Source organism: Lacerta agilis, chromosome 1 (genome assembly GCF_009819535.1).
Source record: "Lacerta agilis isolate rLacAgi1 chromosome 1, rLacAgi1.pri, whole genome shotgun sequence".
NCBI classification, from domain to species: domain Eukaryota; kingdom Metazoa; phylum Chordata; class Lepidosauria; order Squamata; family Lacertidae; genus Lacerta; species Lacerta agilis.
This window is the reverse complement of record NC_046312.1, coordinates 64,722,788-64,743,458: the sequence shown is the minus strand read 5'-3', so window position 1 is coordinate 64,743,458 and position 20,671 is coordinate 64,722,788. Positions and strand designations below refer to the sequence as shown.

Genomic DNA, 20,671 nt, shown 5'->3' with positions numbered 1-20,671 from the left:
ACCTGCCCCATGCAAATCTGCTCTGGAAGGTTGGGGAAACCCACAAAGCAGGTTTAGGTGCTGTGTCAGGCAGGGTGGGGTGGGGGGGAGAATGAAACAGACTTTGTTCCCTATCCATATACTCCACTTAACACTATGCTGAATTCCACCTATGCTTTCAACACCGCTCCTCTCCCTTAAGTAAATAAATAAAAAAGATTTAAGTAGCAGCTGCTGCAGGGCTCCATCCTGCAAACACCCTCCAAAGAGGCCTACAAAAAGTTAAAAGTTAAAGTAGTTACAAAGTTACTACAGTATATTTGAAATGAACGCAGAAGAGAGGACGTGAGGAAGTCCCCCAAATAAGATTATACAGAAGATTAAAATAGTTAAATAGGTGTTTGTTGTTGTAGGGTGTTTTCAGGTAATGTATTAGTCTTATTTGTTTTGTATTTTGTTGTTTATGTGTTTCTTTGTAGTTTGTATGTATTTTTCTTTTTTGTCTCTGTTTAAATACCAATAAATTCTTATAAAAAAACAAAAAGTTAAAAGTTACAATAAATCAAGATGGTCAAAATGAGAACATTGTCACTACAACATAAAAGAGGAATGTAAGGAATAAGGAAGATCTTAGTGTATCTGCAAGCACATGTAAAGATGAGCAGTCCTTCAGGTATTCTCGTCCCAAGTCAGGAAGGTGACTTAACACATGGATCCATATCAGAGAACGGTAGCTGTCTTACACCAAGTCAGACCATTGCTACATCTATCTCAATCTACTCTACACCAGGCTTCCCTAACCTTGAGTCCTCAGGTGTGGTTGGACTACAATGCCCATCATCCCCAGTAAGTGCTCAGGGGATGATGAGAGCTGTAGTCCAACAGCATCTGGGATCAGAGGGTGGGGAAGGCGAGTGTTTACCAACTGCCAGTGAATCTCTGGAGTATTTCCCAGTGACAGGAGTCTTTCCCAGCACTGCCTGCAGAAGGCAGGCTTGAACCTGGGATAGTTTGTTCTTAACACTGAGCTATGCCTCTTCCCACTGCCCAAGCACCTCCTAAAGGAACAAAACCGAAAAATGTTAACTTGCATACAACTTAGGCATTTTAACAATTGTGTTTTAATTAAGCAAAAATGAAACAATGGCGCTAGACTAGAGAAGGGGCTGCAGAGCCTCTTTGGGATCCAGGTCTACATTAATAGCTTTCTGCATTTTTGGGGACAAGTATAATCCATATTACACTACAGACAGCAACATAAAGATTTTATGATTCTATAAAAGCAGCATGACGACAACCTAGAAAATGTGTTACGCCCATCACGATACTGCAACAGAGAGGAAGCACCAACCGAGATAAATCTGAGAATCACTTCCTTCCATTGCCCACGAAGCATTTGATTTATCTATTCTTGATTTCAGGCAAAACACCAGTTTGAATAATTTCCTTTTAAAAAAAATAACAACTATCTGATCTTTCATCTATCATTTGTGAAGGAAATGGAGAATAATGATCCACGGGTAGATCTTTAAGAATTATTACTTCAGCGAAAATCATTAAAGGTACATTAACATGAGATAAAGGCAGAACCTTCAAAACTACTTTGAAACGGTCAAAATTATTAAAGACTGAAGCTGCGCTCTAAAAGACAGATTTGGAAAGCAAACATTTTAAAATCATCACCATAGATACTCACCTGTGACACACAGAGAGAGGAAAAAGGAAGAATAACAGAAACAAAAAGCCAGTCCCATCATTCAAAATGCAAGTTGCTTACTTAGGTCCTTAATTGTATAGGGAAAATTCTTATACAAAATATTATCCAGCTGCAAAAATATGCCAGTCCAGTGACCTGTTCTGCAACTCAATCCTTTAATATGGAGACTCGTCTACTTCTTACATAGAAGACATGTGGCCCATTCATGGAGTTGGGGGGGGGGGTCTCTAGCTGCTCAGAAACATCACTTTGTAAAAGTATAGCAACGTGTTGGTGTCTTTAACCCATAAGGACAGCGCATCACCCATAATACCATTTCAAAGTGCCAAGGGTCACTCTTGGAGGCTGTACTTCCTGCCTCCTGGAAGGCCATCATGGCAAGGGGAAGGCCAGCCCAGCCCCATCCATCCAGGGAAGGAAGGAGCAGTGGCAGGCAGCTAGTTTCTCCCATCCCTGCCAGAAAGAAGAACACTCCATGCCAACCAACAGTTGTTCTTTGCCTGAAGCTGAAGGAAGTACAGCCTGGCCTCTGTCGCCAGACAGAAAACAAGGCTTGCAGAGCATGTTGGTGCACCTGTGGCCTTAACTGAATATAAACGCCTGTTTACAACTCAACCACTCTGCTTTGGCATTCGTCATATGGACCTCCACTCCTTACCTTTCCCCTCTACTCCCCTTTCCTTGTGTCTCTTAAGTTTGTAAACATCTCTCTCTATAAAAATTATATATATATATCAGCTACCCCCAAACTCGGCCCTCCAGATGTTTTGGGACTACAACTCCCATCACCCCTAGCTAACACGACCAGTGGTCAGGGATGATGGGAACTGTAGTCCGAAAACATCTGGAGAGCCGAGTTTGGGGGTGCCTGATATATATGAATGAATTCAATAAACTGAAGACAGCTGCCTTCATCAGCAACACCTTTCCCCTCTTTTCTCTACCAAATTTTCTGTTTATTAACCAGTCCAAGGAAGTCTTCTGGGAGACCCTGGAACTAGCTGTACATTTTGCACCTTTCATTAAAGACGATGCTACTGCTTGAGTTTATTCCCTACAGTTGTTCATGGCCAATGCTTACTTGATCGATTATCTTTTCTTCCCTTAGTTTATGTCCCCTAGAAACTCTTCTTATGCCAAACAAGCCTTTACCCCACAAGTTCCTTTGGTCCTAGCATGGGCCAAGAAGGGACGGGGAGACAACAAGCTGCCACAATGCATACAATGGCCCCTCTCTATACTTAATTGAATTAGCTGGGAGGTGCTGCATCCGGTTCTTAAGGCACATTTTGACCAGCTTAACAGTTTAGTATTATGCTCTTATTTTCTTGAAGCAACAACAAATTGTAACACTTAGTGAAAAACACAATATAAAAGTGTCACACTTCATTAACTGTTACAACAGTTTCCATGAAATAGGGCAGACTTTAACTCACATATTATATGGCAGGAGAGACAGAGGACGAGAGAAAGTTTGGAGATTCCTTATGGTTTAAGGCAAACAAAATAAGATGTTCTGTACATCTGATTTCATGAAAGTGAACCAGTGTCGAGCTATAAATACCCATACAACAAACCCGCTACGGCAAGCTTCTTCCCACAACACAGCAATTCATGAATAATGACGCCTGCAAGTCTCAAAGGCTGGCAAATGTCCCAAATATGTGAATGAAATGGACGAAAATGTAGTTATTATTTATTTGTGGAGTACTTCGTGATGTCACTTTGAAGGCTAGGAACAGAGTGGATATAGTTGTCAGTCTTGGCACGCATTCCAATTAGCATTAATTCTTTCAATTCATTGCTTCTTTAAAAAGAGGCGACGTGGCATGCATTTCTGTTTATACCAGTGTCAGCCAATGACATCCCTTCCACCAACTTACATGAATAGCTTCTAGAGTGAAATTGTACAAGATGGTTGGGGCCAACCTACACAAGGAAAACATAGGATTCCAAATTCTATTATTTTCCCCCTAAAGCTAATGTGACCATGAGGGTATTTTCCAGAGTGAGTCAGTGAATACCATTAACTGTTTCCCCCACCCACTGATATTTCCCTGAGAATGTACCTGTCATTTTACAGGTGCCCCCTGCAAGCTGAACTCCAGCACCAGAAGTGAGGCCAAGGGAGAGGTGGCCTCATGGTGGACATGGAAGAGGTTAAGCATAGCTCTCTCTCATCTGCCACACCTCACTGTTATCTCAGGAAATGGTACGCTGAGATCACATGCTTTCTGAGGTAACTGATATGCCCCTTAGATGTATGGTTACATCAATGAATTGAAAGAAAAATGGTGCGGATTGTAGTAGTAGTAGCAGCAGCAGCAGCAGCAGCAGAAGCAGCAGTAATTGTAGTATCACAATTATTTGTTGTATAAAATTATACCACAGGCCGGCAAGATTACTCACAATCCAAGGATGTGGCATGATGCTTATGGACAAAGTTACTACAATTGTCCTTTATAGACTTTAAGCACTGTTACTGAAGCCTTCATGGTTTCCCCAAGGTCTACTTCCCCAGTATATTATGCATCCTTAACAGAACACACACACCCCCACTAATTTGGCACAGAGGCATTTTCAATGGGGATTACAGCAAGGGAGAGGAAAGTTGCTGCATGCATGTCATGCCCATTGCAGTTTTTCTTGGTTTGCAAATACTACCACAAGCCCAAAAAGGAGCGTGCAAGCTAGTTATGACTAACTCGGAGAGATAGCTCAGTTGGTAGAGCATGAGACAATAAGTTTCAGGGTTATGGGTTTGAGCTCCACGTTGGGCAAAAAAATTCCCTGCATTGCAAGAGGTTGGCCGTGATGAGCCCCATGGTGCTGTCCAACTCTGATTCCGTGACTATTTCAACTAGTGTACTCTAAGTGTAGCTTAGTCAGATACCAGCCATAACTATATTAAGAGAAAGTATTGAATTGAATGAACTTTCCTTGATCTAATTTATATTCATTCTAGATTTCAGAATTCTTACTGATTTGTATAAATCATTCTTTCAACATTTAGACTTCTAAAGAGGAGTGGTTCCCCTCCCCCAATAATAAGAATGATAATCTGGCCATTTTAAGTACTCCAAGATCTTTGAAATCTTGACAGTACAAATATAAACTTTAGCAACAAATATCAGAAGATGTGAAGTATTTGGACATACTATTTGTAGCTTTCATTTCTGTGAAGACATGAGGTGCCTAAAGCATGTAACAGCACATTTCAGGTATAATGGATGCACACTTTAGGTTGTGCATACTTGCCATTTACATTCAGTGAGCCCTGCACTTTCTCTTTCTAAACAGGATTAATGGCTATGCAAATCAGCCTTGGACTGGCAGTGATTACATTGAAAGATAATTAATCAGACCAATTAACATCAAATCCAGATTTCAATGAAGTCAAAGCTGCAAATCTACATTGGATAATGAGGGAAACTCAACTAGGAAAGAACACTATTTAGTTCTCAATGTGCATCTCATTTGCTAATGTACAATGCTTCAAAAGGCACAAGTTAATGTTTCCAAGATCTTCCCTTAATGCCAGTCTCTTATCTCTTTCACAAACCTGATTTGCTTCATATAATTTCTGGGAAGAGGTACCATTAGAAAGCTTTAGTTGACAATTTACCATTAGTATAATTCATCAAAAAGTCTTAGTGCAATGAGTCAGCTGAGAGTATGCTGATTACAGATTCCTAAGCATATGTTATCATTTAGCGTGGTTACTGCACTAACACAGCTTTAGGTTCAAACATATGCTTAGCATATTCGAAATCAAAGCCGTCATCTTCTGAACTCTTAGAGATACAGACACCCATCTGAGAACTAGCAACTTTGCAACCAAGGATGCTCAGTTACACACACCCACACACCAACTCCAGCCCCTCAGCAAACTAAGGAAATGCACCACTTCCTTGAAGGTTCCTAAATAATGCAATTAGGAGAGTAAATTGAGCAAATGCCATCACAAACTCCTCAGAATCTACAGGGAGATTCATTCTGCATTCAGAGCTCAGCTGACCATGGTAATCAAAATGACTAAAGCCTCAAGATTAATCAGTTTTTAGCTTAAAAAAATCCAAGAAAAACTCAGCCACACAAACACGCACACTCCACTGGGTTGTACAAAGGCATAATTAGTGTGGATGAATCATTCCCTATTAATATTGAAGATCTATGTCTACAACATGAAAATAATTCCATGTGTAGGCAAGAACTAGTTACCGCCAAAGCCAACGAGTATGGTATGCAATGATGCAATCATCTTGCCAAACTTGTTGGGCTCCTAGTTTCAGGAGTGGACTTTGGTAATATGGTATTGGTATTATTATTATTATTATTATTATTATTATTATTATTATTATTTTGCACACATACCCCCGCCTTAATGTCCTATGGCCTAAATCCAGCACTGCTAGTTTTGGTGCAAGATATGCAAAGTTTGGGTGGAGAGCAGAATGGTTCCACACCACTTTGGCTTCTACAGTCCACCCCAGACTTGGGCAAAGTGGAATCCGTGATGAACTCCAGTGATGCACAAAGCCATGTCCATCAGGCTTCTTTGTGCATACCTGATTCAGAGAATGCAAAGGGGGCTGCTTTCCCAATTCTCCTGCATGGCGAAACAAGTGGTATTTTCATCACCTCTGGACCTTGGCAGACATGACCGGGGCAACCTCCATCAATATCCCAGACCACTCCGGGAGAATGCTTGACACGCTTGGCGCCTCTGACACATTCCACCCATTTGCTATGCCCAAGAAAACTCTGTTTTCAGGAGGGTTGGTATCTGCTGCAACTGGGTGGGGTGCAGAGGTCTGGTCATGCTCCAAAACATGGGCATAACCAGGATTTATACTGGGGTGGGGGAAGAACCTCAGTTTGTTAAGTATTTTTATTGTTTTACTTGATTGGGGGGGGGCTGCCCCCCTTGGCTATGCCCATGCTCCAAAAATGCATCCATCTCTTCCAGCATCAAATATCCCTTCCTGGTTTTTTTTTTCAGCTGTAAGGCAGAATACATAAGCATGATAACATGTAAAGGTGGAATGGGGGGGGGGGGTGAGGAAGAGAGGTAGAGAAGCTGGCAAGATACTTGAAGCTTCACTGAATAGGAAGAAGGTACTGCTACTCCTTTTTCTTAAACCATCTGCAATGGCTGAGGATGATGGGAGTTGCAGCCAAATCATCAGCACTAGGTCAGCAATGGCTGCCTTAAACCACTCGTGTGAAGTGTAGTGGATGGCAACAGAAGAGAGGGCCTTCCTGGTTGTGTTGCCTGCTTGTGAAATCCCTCCCTAGGAAAACTCGCCTGGTACCTATGCCAACAACTTTTCAGCACTCAGCAAATATTTTCCCAGCCTTTTAACATCTGGTGTGTTTTCGTTTTAGCACTGTCTTTAACAGTTGCAAACTGTTTTACTGATTAGTTGTGCTTCGTGAGCTGTGTTTTTAATTGCCCCAGGAATTTTCATTCGAAATGTTTTAAAGAAAGACTGGATCACACACATTCCAGGGTATGGAGTCCTCATTCTGTATGGAGTGAACTCACACTGGTGCTGAAATTATGCTGACATTTTCCACAGGACTTCTCAGTCTCCACTTCAATTCCCATGCAGACCAAGCATTGGGGAACACCAACATGGGACAGGATGAGGGCAGCATTAGTGGAGGAGAAGTTGTGATGGCTCTTATGTCACCGATTACAAGCAGCTTCCAACAGTGTCATTTCAGGCTCACATTTCAGACAGTACTCCCAATGAGAATGGTCCCACCAGCTGACGAAAGGAATGCGTTTTCCCAGCGACAATAGATGGCTGTCTGAATGCTAGGAATAGGAGATGTCGACTGAACAGAAGTGCTTTCTTATAGGGGAAGAAGAAGAAAAATATGGATTCTGTGCAACTCAGGAACATACATACATTTGTTGTTATAGAAACCGATCCACAGGAAAGGCCCAAAGTGAGTTGGTGCACCATGCATTGGCAGATTAGGGACTACTTTTAATCCTATTTCCATTCACACTGTCCAGTGACCACAATATAATGCAGGAGCCAAAGTCTGGCTAATGAGAAAAACAAAAGCACCAGCACTGTAACCTTCTCAACAGCACTGTTGGGCCAGGGATTTTAAGGCAAATTGTATTAACTAGTTAGCTACAGATTAGGTAGAAAGCACAAACACTTCATGACGTGGTTTCAATTAAGCACTTTAAAAAGAAAAAAGAAACACTTCAAGGGTCCTTGATCCACAAATCCTGTTACATGACTCCAGAATTACAGAGTACTGTATTATCAACTTCTGAAAACGCAAGAGTCTACTTCAAAGCAATTCTATGCACAGTTCTGATGACCTCAGTAAGGCTACTGTGATAAAAACAGTCTCTAATACTAATCTTGTGCAATATCTGTAATGAGTTTGGTTTTAAGCCTAGATCTTGCACTACCCAACAACTTCCATTTCCAGAACCAAACCATGGTGAAAAGCACTTTCCCTGTAAATAGACTAGAATGCCAGTGTTTGGCTCCTCAGCTTTATGTACTATCAATATAGCAAAAACCAACAGTTATAATTTTTCCAGCAGACTTTACCTCAAGGGATGCAGAAGTCATCTTTCAAAAATGTGGAATATGATTCTCTTGACCACAACACAGAAACCTAGTCTCTTCAGATATATTACAACCAAATTATAATCCACAACATCAATTAGAAGTGCAATTAGGAGTTTCTTTGGAAAACAGCGGAGCAGACCGATGTTTCAAAAAACCTCCATTTCATCTGAGAAGTATGCTTCTTTAAAAAATAAATAAATAAAAGGGGGACGGGTGGCAAATCAGTAGCTTCCTGCTTCATTCTGAAGGTGAGTCGACCCCCCCCCACACACACAAAACAGGGCAAGTGTGGCTTCCCCATTTTGTTAGAAGAGACGGAAAAATATATCAAATTCTTAAGTGATAACAACATGGTACCAATTGTTTGGGTCTGACACACACATACACACCACCCCCTGAAATCTTAAGTGCTAGGAGAATATTTTAAGGTGCCTATTCAACCTAGCTCCAAGTATATTTTCCAGCCTCAAGAATGCCAGAAGTAACAATTTAGTAACAACAACAACTGATTTTATCATGTATCAATATAGTGCAGTGGTGGCTAACCTCTGGCCAGGTGTTGTTTGTCTCCAACTTCCATCGTAACTGACCACTGGGCCTTGCTTGCTGTGGCTTATGGGAGCTGGAGTCCAACATCATGTGGAGGTCTACAGATTAGTCACCCTTGCTATGAAGTAAGCACAGAGTTAGGGACGCGGGTTGTGGTCTAAACCACTGAGCCTAGGGCATGCCGATCGGAAGGTCGGCGGTTCTAATCCCCACAACGGGGTGAGCTCCCGTTGATCAGTCCTAGCTCCTGCCAACCTAGCAGTTCGAAAGCACATCAAAGTGCAAGTAGATAAATAGGTACCGCTCTAGCGGGAAGGCAAACAGCATTTCCATGCGCTGCTCTGGTTCACCAGAAGCGGCTTAGTCATGCTGGCCACATGAAGCTGTATGCGGACAAACGCCGGCTCCCTCAGCCTATCGAGCGAGATGAGCGCACAACCCCAGAGTCGTCCATGACTGGACCTAATGGTCAGGGGTACCTTTACCTTTAAGCACAGAAGTAAGGAAGAACTGAATTGAGGCTTCACTCCATTTTCTACAGCCTTTAACTATTTCATTGCAATACAGTGGTACCTCGGGTTACAGACGCTTCAGGTTACAGACTCCACTAACCCAGAAATAGTACCTCGGGTTAAGAACTTTGCTTCAGGATGAGAATATAAATCATGCGGTAGCGGCGCGGTGGCAGCGGGAGGCCCCATTAGCTAAACTGGTACCTCAGGTTAAGAACAGTTTCAGATTAAGAACGGACCTCCAGAACGAATTAAGTTCTTACCACTGTACTAAAGTTTCAGCAGAAATGCTTACCCATTCATACCAGAAAATGCACTGACTTACCCAGCAATCTTAACCTGGTCTACTCAGAAGTAAGTCATATTGAATTCAGTGAGGCTCACTCCCAGGAGGTGGGGATAGTTTTGCAGTCTTATTTACTTATTTAGGAAGTCCCCCTGATTTCAGTGGCTCTCAATGGTCCTTTATGGAACCACAGACTCCAGAGAATATTTTTTGGAGTAACAATGCTGCTGTCTCATAGCAATGTTTTCCATTTGTGCAGTGTCTCTCAAGTATAGGAGATGGCCACTCTCATCATTGCAAATAAATCTGCATTTCTCAGCTGCTATAAAGCTACTATCTTACAGCAAAGCAGTAAACAAGACTTGTGAGATCAAAGTATTATGCTTTGGGTAAGGGAAAGAATAAACCCCAAAAAGACAACAAATGTTTAAAAGACATCAACTTTTCAAAGACCCCAAGAGTGCATCGCAGAATACATGGTTCCCATTTCAAGTCATCCAGGCTTCAGCCAGACTTCCATGTTGCCGTTTAATTCACACCATTGGTATCTATTGCCTTTTGTTCCAACAGAAGAGACACCACTTTTTACACTAGAAATCAAAAGCCATTTGTAGGACTTCAAGTTGCCTGTTAACCATTATAGGACATCCAAATATTTTTGAACTACGTTAGCCAACTATATAAAGAAAAGCTCTGTGTAATCCAGGAACCCTGCTATATTCCCCCACGAGTGAAACTCAATAGCTACTCAGACACAACTCCTGGTTACCCTTATTCCATTATAAGCCATGCTAGACACAGTGGGATTTACTTCGAGGTGAACATAAAGAGGATTGGGCTAAATTCACATTAAGTCCAAGAGCCTAAGTACCGGTACATGTACTGAGAAGAAAACTCCACCCCAAGTGTCACCTCCCCAGGGCGCTACCCGGGGCGGCCCCCCTGCCCCGCCCCTGGCTGCAAGCCCACAGCTCCTAGTTTGATATGCTTGAAAGTATAGAGTAGACTAACACAGAGGGTTAGTCTAGTCTATACTTTCAAGCATATCAAACTAGGAGCTGTGGGCTTGCAGCCAGGGGCGGAGCATTTCTTTCCCTATTTGCCAGGAGGTGATGGCCACTGGTCCCATCACCTCCTGGCAAATAGAAGGGGAAGAAATGGAGGCAGTGAGAGATTTTACTTTCTTGGGCTCCATGATCACTGCAGATGGTGACAGCAGTCACGAAATTCAAAGACGCCTGCTTCTTGGGAGGAAAGCAATGACAAACCTAGACAGCATCTTAAAAAGCAGAGACATCACCTTGCCGACAAAGGTCCGTATAGTTCAAGCTATGGTTTTCCCAGTAGTAATGTATGGAAGTGAGAGCTGGACCATAAAGAAGACTGATCGCCGAAGAATTGATGCTTTTGAATTATGGTGCTGGAGGAGACTCTTGAGAGTCCCATGAACTGCAAAAAGATCAAACTTATCCATCCTTAAAGAAATCAGCCTTGAGTGCTCACTGGAAGGGCAGATCCTGAAGTTGAAGCTCCAGTACTTTGGCCACCTCATGAGAAGAGAGGACTCCCTGGAAAAGACCCTGATGTTGGGAAAGATGGAGGGCACAAGGAGAAGGGGACGACAGAGGATGAGATGGTTGGACTGTGTTCTCGAAGTGACTGGCATGAGTTTGGCCAAAGTGCGGGAGGCAGTGAAAGATAGGCGTGCCTGGCGTGCTCTGGTCCATGGGGTCACGAAGAGTCGGACACGACTGAACAACAACAAACACAGAGGGTAAGAGTGTATTCTTACCTATGCAAAAGACTGACGGTTTAATACAAAAAAGCACAATTTTGTTTAAAGAAAACAAACCCCAAGGCATTTACCTGGCAGCCTGGCTGATTTACATGCCTACCCAGAAGTAAGTTCAACTGAGTTCAGTTAAGCTTCCTCCCAGGTAAGCAAGTACAGGATTGCAGCCATAAGGAGCATACTGCTGGAATTATATTATAGATTGCATCTTTTGGCATTAAGATTCTCAGTCAGCCCCAGATGTTTACTTTCATTGCAGCCAAAGTTTCAATGAGCTGCGGATGAATGGAATTCAAGATTAGAACATTTAATTTATTTATACACCTCAAAGCGGTTTACAAAAGACTGCATGCTTACAAGCCTCATGGAAAACAGCAGGATTTACTTCTGAATAGCATCACACCTCAAGTCCAAGAGCCAGCTGCTTGGAGTAGGCATGATAATATGGCCTAGTCCAGTTCAGATACTGTGTGTGTGTGTGTGCATGCAAAAACTGTCCCTGCTGTCCACATTTCCTACATGCACGTAGTCTGCTAAAGGACAGAACAGAGCCAGCTCTGGATCAGAGGTAGTCAACATGATGTCCTCCATATTTTAGCACTACAACTCCCATCAGCCCTAGTCACAATGGGCAGTTGGTCACAGATCATGGGAGTTGTAGTATGCAACATCTGGAATACACCATATTGGCTATTCCTGCTCTGGATAAATGACCAGAAACCCCATCTCCTGTAGGGTTCACAATCTCATTGAGAGAATCTATAGTCAGAATTGACAGTCAGAATTAAGGGCAAATGTTTCCAAAGACTAAGGAAGGGGAGGGTCACTGTGCTTGCATGCAGAAAGTCAACTTCTATCTACCCTTGGCATCTCAAGTTAAAAGAAAAGATCACAGGTGATGTGAAGGTTGTCTGCTCAGAGATTTTGGAGAACTGTTGCCAGCCAGAGACAGTGCTGGGCACTTGGTGTGCCCTGGTACAAAGCACCTCCCAGGACATTTCCCTTTAATAAATGTAGTGCTTATCTCAAGACCTTACATTCCAGTGAGGCTGCAATCTTAAAACGCTAACTCCGAAACTGCAGTCTGATCCCAGGCATTTTTTTCCTTAGAAAATGGAACTTCCAAGTCAGTAAATGCAGGATTGGATCCCCAAGTACTTGGGAATTGAGCTCAGCAGGGCTAACTTGGGATTGCACTATTGAGTCTAGCTGGAAATAATGAGATTTGCTCCAAAGTAAAAGCGCAATTAGTATCACACTGCAAGTTGTTTTAAAAAGCCCAAGAAATAAGACACTCTGTTTTCAATGGAAATTTACTTCTTTTAAAAATGTGCTGAGCAGCACAATCCATTAGGAAGAAGCAAAGAGGTTCCCCCTCCCCCCACCACAGACACAAGAACATGAGAAGAGCCTGCTGGATCAGGTCAGTGGCTCAACCAGTCCAGCATCCTGTCCTCACAGTGGCCAACCAGGTGGGAAACCTGAGCACCAAAACATTCCCCTCACCTGTGGTTTCCAGCAACTGGCATTGCCTCTGGCCACGAAGGCAGGGTAGAGCCACCACGGCTAATAGCTTCAACCTCCACAAATTTGTCCCATCCTCCTCTTTTAAAAGCCATCCAGGTTAGTAGCTGTCGCGACATTCTGTGGCAGCGAGTTCCATAGTTCAATAACTACCTCACCTCCCCCGCAAAAAAAGGGGAGAAGAGAAGCTACGGTTATAAGTTTGCAAAAGAAAGTTAGGCGGCCAGTGAAACAAGGCTAAGCAACACACCTGAGGAAGCAGGGGGAGAGGACTCGCCCTCCCCAGTCCCAGTCCCCCAACCCAAGGGACTCGCTTGCCCGCGGCAGGCAGAGAGCTCGAGGGCGGTTTCTGCCCAGCCAGCCCGGCTTTGCGCCCTGGAAGGCGGGAGCGACTCGACTAACCTTGCCTGGTGAGGTCCGCTGGCGACTCCGCTCGGCGCTGCCGCGGAAGAACCCGCGACTGCCTTTTTCTCCGTGCAGCCCTTTTAAGCAGCCGCGTCCCTGCTGCGCGCGCTCGGGCTCCTAGGCGCCTCCGAGCCCCCTCGCGGCACGCGCGCCCATTGGCTCCCGAGACGGGGCCAGACGGCCGCGAGGGTCCCCACGTGATTCCCTACTCGGAGTGTGGCGCCTGGACGCGTGTCCCGGGCAAGGGGGAGTCCCGGCCTTGCTCCGGGGCGGAGGGAGACGCGCGGACCGCAGTTATGGGGAGACTCGAGCCTCAGGCTGCTGCTGCTTCTGGGCTCCTGCGTGCAGCAGCAAGCTTAGCCTGCTGGTTAGGGGGGCTTCTGTACGCTTACTCGGGAGTCAGTCCCGTTGGTTTCAGTTCTGAATAAAGAGGGCTTGCAAGGGGTGGTGGTGGGGGGGGGTCCATGGAAGGAAGGGAGAATGCCAGCAGGTGCAGCTTCGCCTCCACTCCAGGAGGGCGGGGGACCTGCAGCCATCTTGAGGTTGCTGGGGTTAAAACTCATCAGAACTAGTAAGCTGACTTAAAAAGAGCCAGGACCGGTGCTAGGGCTTCTTGCGCCCTAGGCGAACCACCTTCCGGCGCCCCCCCCCTCCCGCCAAAGCCTGCTTTAGCGGGAGGTGGTGGAGAGGCAAGCAGCAGTTTCTCTGCTGTAGCAGAGAAGCTGCTGCTCGCCCGTCCCGCCACCCGTCCCCCGCCAAAGCCTGCTTTAGCTGGAGCCGGGGAGTGGTGTAGCGGGCAACGCCGGGGAGAGAAACGGTGTGTGCTGCAACAATCCCGCTCTGTCAGTCTGCGGCGCTCGCTGCCTGGAGCGAGGGGCGGTTCGCCCTCGGCAGGACTCGGGATAAGGCGCCCAGGATCCGCGTCTGCCAATTGTCACTCAGCTCATTCAGAAGGGATAAAGCTGAACGAAGGGAGGCAGCAAGCTCGCTGCCTTCTTCTCTGTTTCTCCTTCTCCCCTGGCTTGGAGCTGCTTTCTGATTGGCACCAGATTAACACGCAGGGAGGGACCATTCGACGAAACGCACCACTCTCCCCCCTTTGTTCCCAGCCGATGGCAACACGCCATGGGCCCTTTTCAGACGTTCTGAAGACCTCAACGTAGAATTCCCCGAAGTTAATATGATTTGAGGTCGTGTAAACATGCACACACACGCCCTACCGTTAAGCGGAGTGAGGTAGCCCTCTGAGAATTTGGATTGTCATGAAAGAGAAACAACTTATTTAAGTGTTGGTGTGTTTTTTCTCCTACCAGGCAGGGGGAGAGTTCGTGGGTTTTTCCACCTCAGATGCCAAAATAATTTGGACCCTTGGATCGACGTGTTTCGACTTGTCCCAGAACTGGGGCTGCATTTGCTGCTCTGCAAATATATTGCAGTGTGATGTAGTGGTTAGAGTGCTGGCTAGGACATGAGACCGAGCCCTGGGTTCAAATCCCCACTCAGCCATGAAGCTCACCTTGGGATAATCACCAACTGCCAGCCTAGCCAGGGTTGTTGTGAGGATAGGGTATGGGAAGGGAGAGAGCCATCCACACCCCCTTCTGCTTCTTGAAAGAAAAGTAGGATATAAATGTGAAACATAAATGAATAAACAATGCTGCAGCCCTGTAGATACCCTGAAGTCCCACTGAATTAAATGTGACTTCTGATGGGTACATCTAGAATTGCACTACGAGGAGGCATCAATTAGGTTTTACTTCTTAGAACTGTAAATGCATTCGCAATGGGGCTGAAGCTATTGCCTTGTGACATACAATTGCCTGCTGACACTGCAGCCTAATAGTTCTAATGGGACTTACCCCCAGGTGCCTGCCACTGGGTCCTTGGTGTGTTGTAACTAATGCTGCTATACAGTGTACACACACAAGCATAGATAGAGACTAAGTGAAAAGTGATGGGGGGTGCTTCTACACAGAGTCATCCATGGATGTGATGATGATGATGTGGGGACAGGGAGATCCACACAGACACAGCTATTCATGGCGCAGTAGCGGCTAGAAAAAGCCCACCTGCACTTTGATCACAGGCCTAGTCTCTGTATACAGAGAAGAACAAGCCCCCAATTTATAGCAGCATCTTCTATATACAGCTAGTATATATTGTAGGACAGCTCTAGAATCTGGACAGGATCTAATTAGGCCAGCAGGCCTGGGGGACCTTTCTGTTGGTCAAGAAGCTTGGGCTATGAATATGGAGTTAAGGCCCCTTTCGGGGACCAATGAGCCACATTAGGAGCAGCTTCTCGACCCATAATGTCAAAAAGCTGCAACCACTTGGATGTAAACCATTTTAATCCCATTGCAGTGAATAATCATTACATTGACTTCCATTGGTGTAGAATTGGTATATTTCTCAATAGTTTGTCTTTCTTATGGAGGTAGGTCAGTCAGCTGAAATCCAAGTTACCCAGCTGAACTGGTTTGTAGCTCTTATGTTCACTCAATGTGTGTGTGTGTGTGTGTGTGTGTGTGTTGTATGTTTGCGGACACACTTCCTTATCTATGCTGTTTGTGTGCAAACCAGATCCCCTGAGGTGCATCAGAGAAAGTTTTGCTGCTGGCTTTTTAAAGGGATGCACATCTTGCTTTGTCTCCTTTAGCCAAGCAGATAAATAGTATTAATACAGCCTGACCCAATTCATGCCAAATCCCATTCTGATAGGTAGGAATTAGTTTGTGGTTCATATTAAATCTGATTTGCTAAGCAGCCTTAGGTGGATATCTACTTAGGGTAACCAGTAACTGAGAAATTAAAATGTAACTGCAAGAAATAAAGTCATGGCCCCGGTGCCACCAAGGAAAGTTCCCTGAGCGGCGGCTGGACAATCCTCGGGGCGCCCCTAGGAACCAGCCAAGGAAGGATTCTGCTCTGGCAGAGCCTCGCCAAGCCCCCTGCCCAACCCGCCTCCCTACAAGAAGCAAGTCGAGGCGGGCCGTTCCCCCTGCGCTGCGCCCAACCAGCCCTCGTTCTCCTCACCCTCCAGGCTGACCTGAGCTGCCGGTCGTAGGGCTGCTCCTTCAGGCTGACTCTGCCCTGCTGCTGCTGCTGCTGCTGCACCGTCGCCGCCATGACGCCCGCTCGCCGAACCGAGGACGGACCTCTTCGCCGCACTTACTTAAGCCTTCCTGAAGGGGCACGAGAATTCCCAGCATCCGTGAATGCGCTTGCGCAGCTGGCAAGCTTCGCCGGCAATTCGCTGCTTTTGCTTGATGGGCAGGGACGCTCGTCCCGCCTCCTCCCACGGCGCGTCATTTTTGCTGGATGGAAGTTGGCCGCTGGCAGCGCCCCCTCCATTTTGGCGCTCTAGGCAATTGCCTAGTTCGCCTAAATGGACGCGCCGGCCCTGAAAAGAGCCCTTGCATCTCAGTTAGTATTTGTTGGTTGAAGGAAAAAAATATAGAAGGGAGAATTCCTGGAGGCCAAGGTTGGGGCAAGTACTCTTTGGTGAAGGAATCCCCAGCAGATATGTAGTCACAACACAGGCAGCAACATAGAGCCCTTTGACCTTTAGAATATGCCCCTCCAAGTGAGTTCCAAAAGCCCCCCTGAAACAGTTTCTTTCCCAAGTTTCCCTCTTCCCCCCAGCGTAGGAAAAGAACACACATATGGTAAGGTTAAAAATTATTGTACTTACAAATTCCCCCAAAGGCCAGATTCATATGTTTCAGAATGATTGCACAGGCAGTAAACCTTAGCTTAGTTACAAAGTGAAAGTTCCTAAATTTATTTGTATAGGAACTCAAATGAGTGGCTTTGAGAGCCGGGCAGTCGAACTGGAGTCACCAGCTCAAACCTCTACACACTGAGCTCATGTAGACCCGAGTTCTCTCACCAATGAGTACTTGTCCCAGACTTGGATTTTGGCATCCAGGAATTCTCCTTTATTTATTTTTCCATCAACAGTATTGTCAGTGCCAGGGATGGTGGGACTTGTTTCCATTCAGATGCCATTGGACTCCAACTCCCATCATCCTTGAATATTGACCATGCTGCCTGGAAATGATGGGAGTTGGAGTCCAACAACATCCCTGGCTCCACCCTGGTCTACAGTGACTGGTTCCCCACCCCTACACTATAGCCCTGCAATAGGAAAAGCTGAGGCTGGGGATATTTTCCCTTCTGTGCAATTTTTTTCATCCTATTCCTTCCATACTTACCGGTACATGGGAGTCACAATTTCAGTTGAACACACTGTACAGTCCAAATAAACATATTTTTCCTTGTTATGTATGTTTACATGGAAGTAAAGAACCCAGTGAAACTTACTTCTAAGTAAGTGTGTATAGAACTGCGTCCTAATAAATGCCACTGATTTCAATGATCATTACTTCTAGATTGGATTAGAGAGAGAACCTTAAAGTACACAAATCCCCAAGGAGTCTAAACCTGCTAATCTACTCAACAGTGTGTCTGTGAAATTCATGGGATTCCACAGAAGTCACAATATATGTATTTCCATTTAACATACAATTGCACAGTTCCATTGACTAGTTAAATGTACAGGATGTTGCCAATTCCCTTAATTGTATTGTGGGTTTTTTCCCCATTATACGTTGTTTTTAAAATCCTAACTGCTGAAATCATAAGAACCCCCACTTTTGGGATTTTTTTTCCAAAAACAATTACTGCCTACGTTTTTGTGGTTAAAAGCAAAGCCAGTTTGCGTCCTTAAAGGCAGAGATACCAGAAACTGTGTGGTGGTGAGCAAACTAAGGCTGCAATCCTATGCACAGCTTCTTATGAGTAAGTCCCAATGACCAGTGGGACTTTTCAGAACATAAGATGGGTCATTTTGGATCAGACCAAAGGCTTATGTCACCCAGCATCCTCCTTCCTGCAATGGCGAACGATGACAGCAAAACTCCTCTGTACAAATGGAGGTGGCATGTATTCACCATCTCTCCAGTAGTCTTTCATAGCCTCATTTTCCATACATTTCTAAGTTGCCATCTGAGTTGGTGGCCATCACCGCCCCTTGTGACAGAGAAATGTACTAGAACTAGAAATGGTGCTACCGTCTGATTTTGCTACGTTGTACAATCTCTTACTTTTGTGCTGGTTTTAATGGTATTATGAAGCAGATCTTTCAAATGCTTTCAAATCATGTTTGATTTATGTGTGTATTATAACACCACTTTGGGAAGAACGTGGCTTGAAAAGCAGGTTACAAATCTGTTGACTAAATCAATAAATTTGCTTTGTGAAGAAGTACCGTTACTTCCTTTTGTCTAAATCTCTCGCCATTTACAGCTTCGTTAGATGAGCCTGGGTTCTGGTATTATGAGGAAGGAAAACAGTAATTAATATCCATGCTCATTTGTGGTGGATAAGGAGCCATTGCAAAGAAATGGAGATCCTGTTTCTCTTTACTGTCTACTGCACTTAGCCATAGCAGTAGCGGATGGCATGGTCCAGAGGAAAGTGCATACCTGGCCTCCTGGCAGGTGAGTCACTGTTGTGGACCAGGAGAGGGCAAAACACACTGCAGATGCACCAGCAAAACCAATCTGGTGCATCTCCTGGTGCATTTGTGTTGCACCACACTTTCTGCCACCTTTCCTCTCCCAGTAAGAAGCTGTGATTCACCTGCTGGGAGGTCAGGTATGCACTTCTGTCCACCATGCCATTCACTACCAATCCATAGCATGTTAGTGTTTTGAGGCCACACGTTTTGGCAACCCTCCCCTCAGCTTGCTTCGGTGAAACCTCCCTGCTGCATTCCACCTGGGCTGAGGAAGATGCAAAAACAGGCGTGTGATTAGCATACCAGGATCATGCAGACGAGTGAAATGTGTGCTATCTTGAGGTTCAAGGCATGACGCTCAGTGCTCCCAGCAAATCTCACCCCATGGGCTGCAGACCGTGGCATGATTTGGAGTTAGTGCTCGTCTAGTGTTACATGCACAAGCCTGTTCCCCCTCCAGCATGGAGCATCAACTTCCATTTTTAACAACTGTTGCTTTCTGTTAATAGGAAATGCAGCTAAACTTTTACCAGAGCAAGTCAGGATCATAAAATATTACAGGTGACCTGTTCAGGCCAGCTAACTGTAGTTTGTCCCAGCTCAAATGAGTTCTGTCCAAATGCAACCAATGCATGTCTAAGGAAATAAATGCAGAATCAGAGATGGAGATAGGAAACGGCCCCTGAAGGGGAAGGTATAGAACTGACTCCTGGGGGAAACCAAAGCTTTCTCGGGGCTTCTCCAGGCAATCTACCTTCAAATGAATGAGTCTATATAAATGAGTGACAGATGTACACTGGTGTTTTTAAAAATAAAGCAAATCCATGGAGTTTCATGGGTCTCCATTTTAAAGCTGTGTCCTGGAGATTTTTTTTATTTTTATTTAAGTAGACCAAGTTTTCAAGCTGATAATATATCTTTCGCTCCTGCTTATCTGGTTTTTAGGATAGCATGTCACATAGTGAGACATAACAAGCTCAAAGGGTTTGCTGAGCAGGTCTCGAGTGCAGGTTGTTGATCTGGAGCCTGACAACAGTTACTGTTATCTTGTGTTTCATCACCTTATATACAGGTCACTGAGTGTGTATGATATCTGCACATCTTCAATGCTAGGACCAAAACAACAACCAGCATCTGCTTGGTGAGCATTCTTGGTGTTCTTGAATGTGACTGTGTTCGTTTGGGATTTATAGCAAGCAGAGTGTTGCCATGTTTAAGTAGTCATAATAAGCGCAATTAATTACAATGTACTTGTGCAGCGTAATTAAAAGGTGGCAAGAATAGGTTGTTGCTTTTTAATGAACTGAAATTATATTTATCGCAATCCTACAATTAACCTTTTCTATATTAGCATGGAGCATTGCATTTTGGTACCACCCAAATGTTAGATGATATTATGTTATCATATTGTTGCATCAATTGGGGGGGGCAGTCCTTGACACTCTGATAGAGGCAGTGGTGCGGCAGCTGCTCAAAACCTCTGTTTGAATCCAGTGTTACTTGACAACTACCATCTGGTTGCAAATCTCCCCCTTTGAGGGCAAGGGGCTTGAGAGAATGGTGTTGTGGCAAGTCAGCTGCATATGTGCTTGGAGAACGCTGATTATCTAGATCAGGCACCCCCAAACTTCGGCCCTCCAGATGTTTTGGACTACAATTCCCATCATCCCTGACCACTGGTCCTGTTAGCTAGGGATCATGGGAGTTGTATGCCAAAACATCTGGAGGGCCACAGTTTGGGGATGCCTGATCTAGACCCATTTCAGTCTGGTTTT

General features: G+C 44.9%; 1 protein-coding gene across 1 annotated transcript in view; it reads right to left on the bottom strand.

Annotated features, from left to right (window-relative positions):
• The window catches only part of PPFIBP2 (PPFIA binding protein 2), a 109,977-nt gene extending 96,517 nt beyond the window's left edge, over positions 1–13,460 (bottom strand). Inside the window, exon 1 of the mRNA XM_033151935.1 lies at positions 13,370–13,460. The gene's annotated coding sequence lies outside the window, so the exon portion shown is untranslated. The remainder of the gene's footprint in view (positions 1–13,369) is intronic.
• Between the last annotated feature and the right edge of the window lie 7,211 nt (positions 13,461–20,671).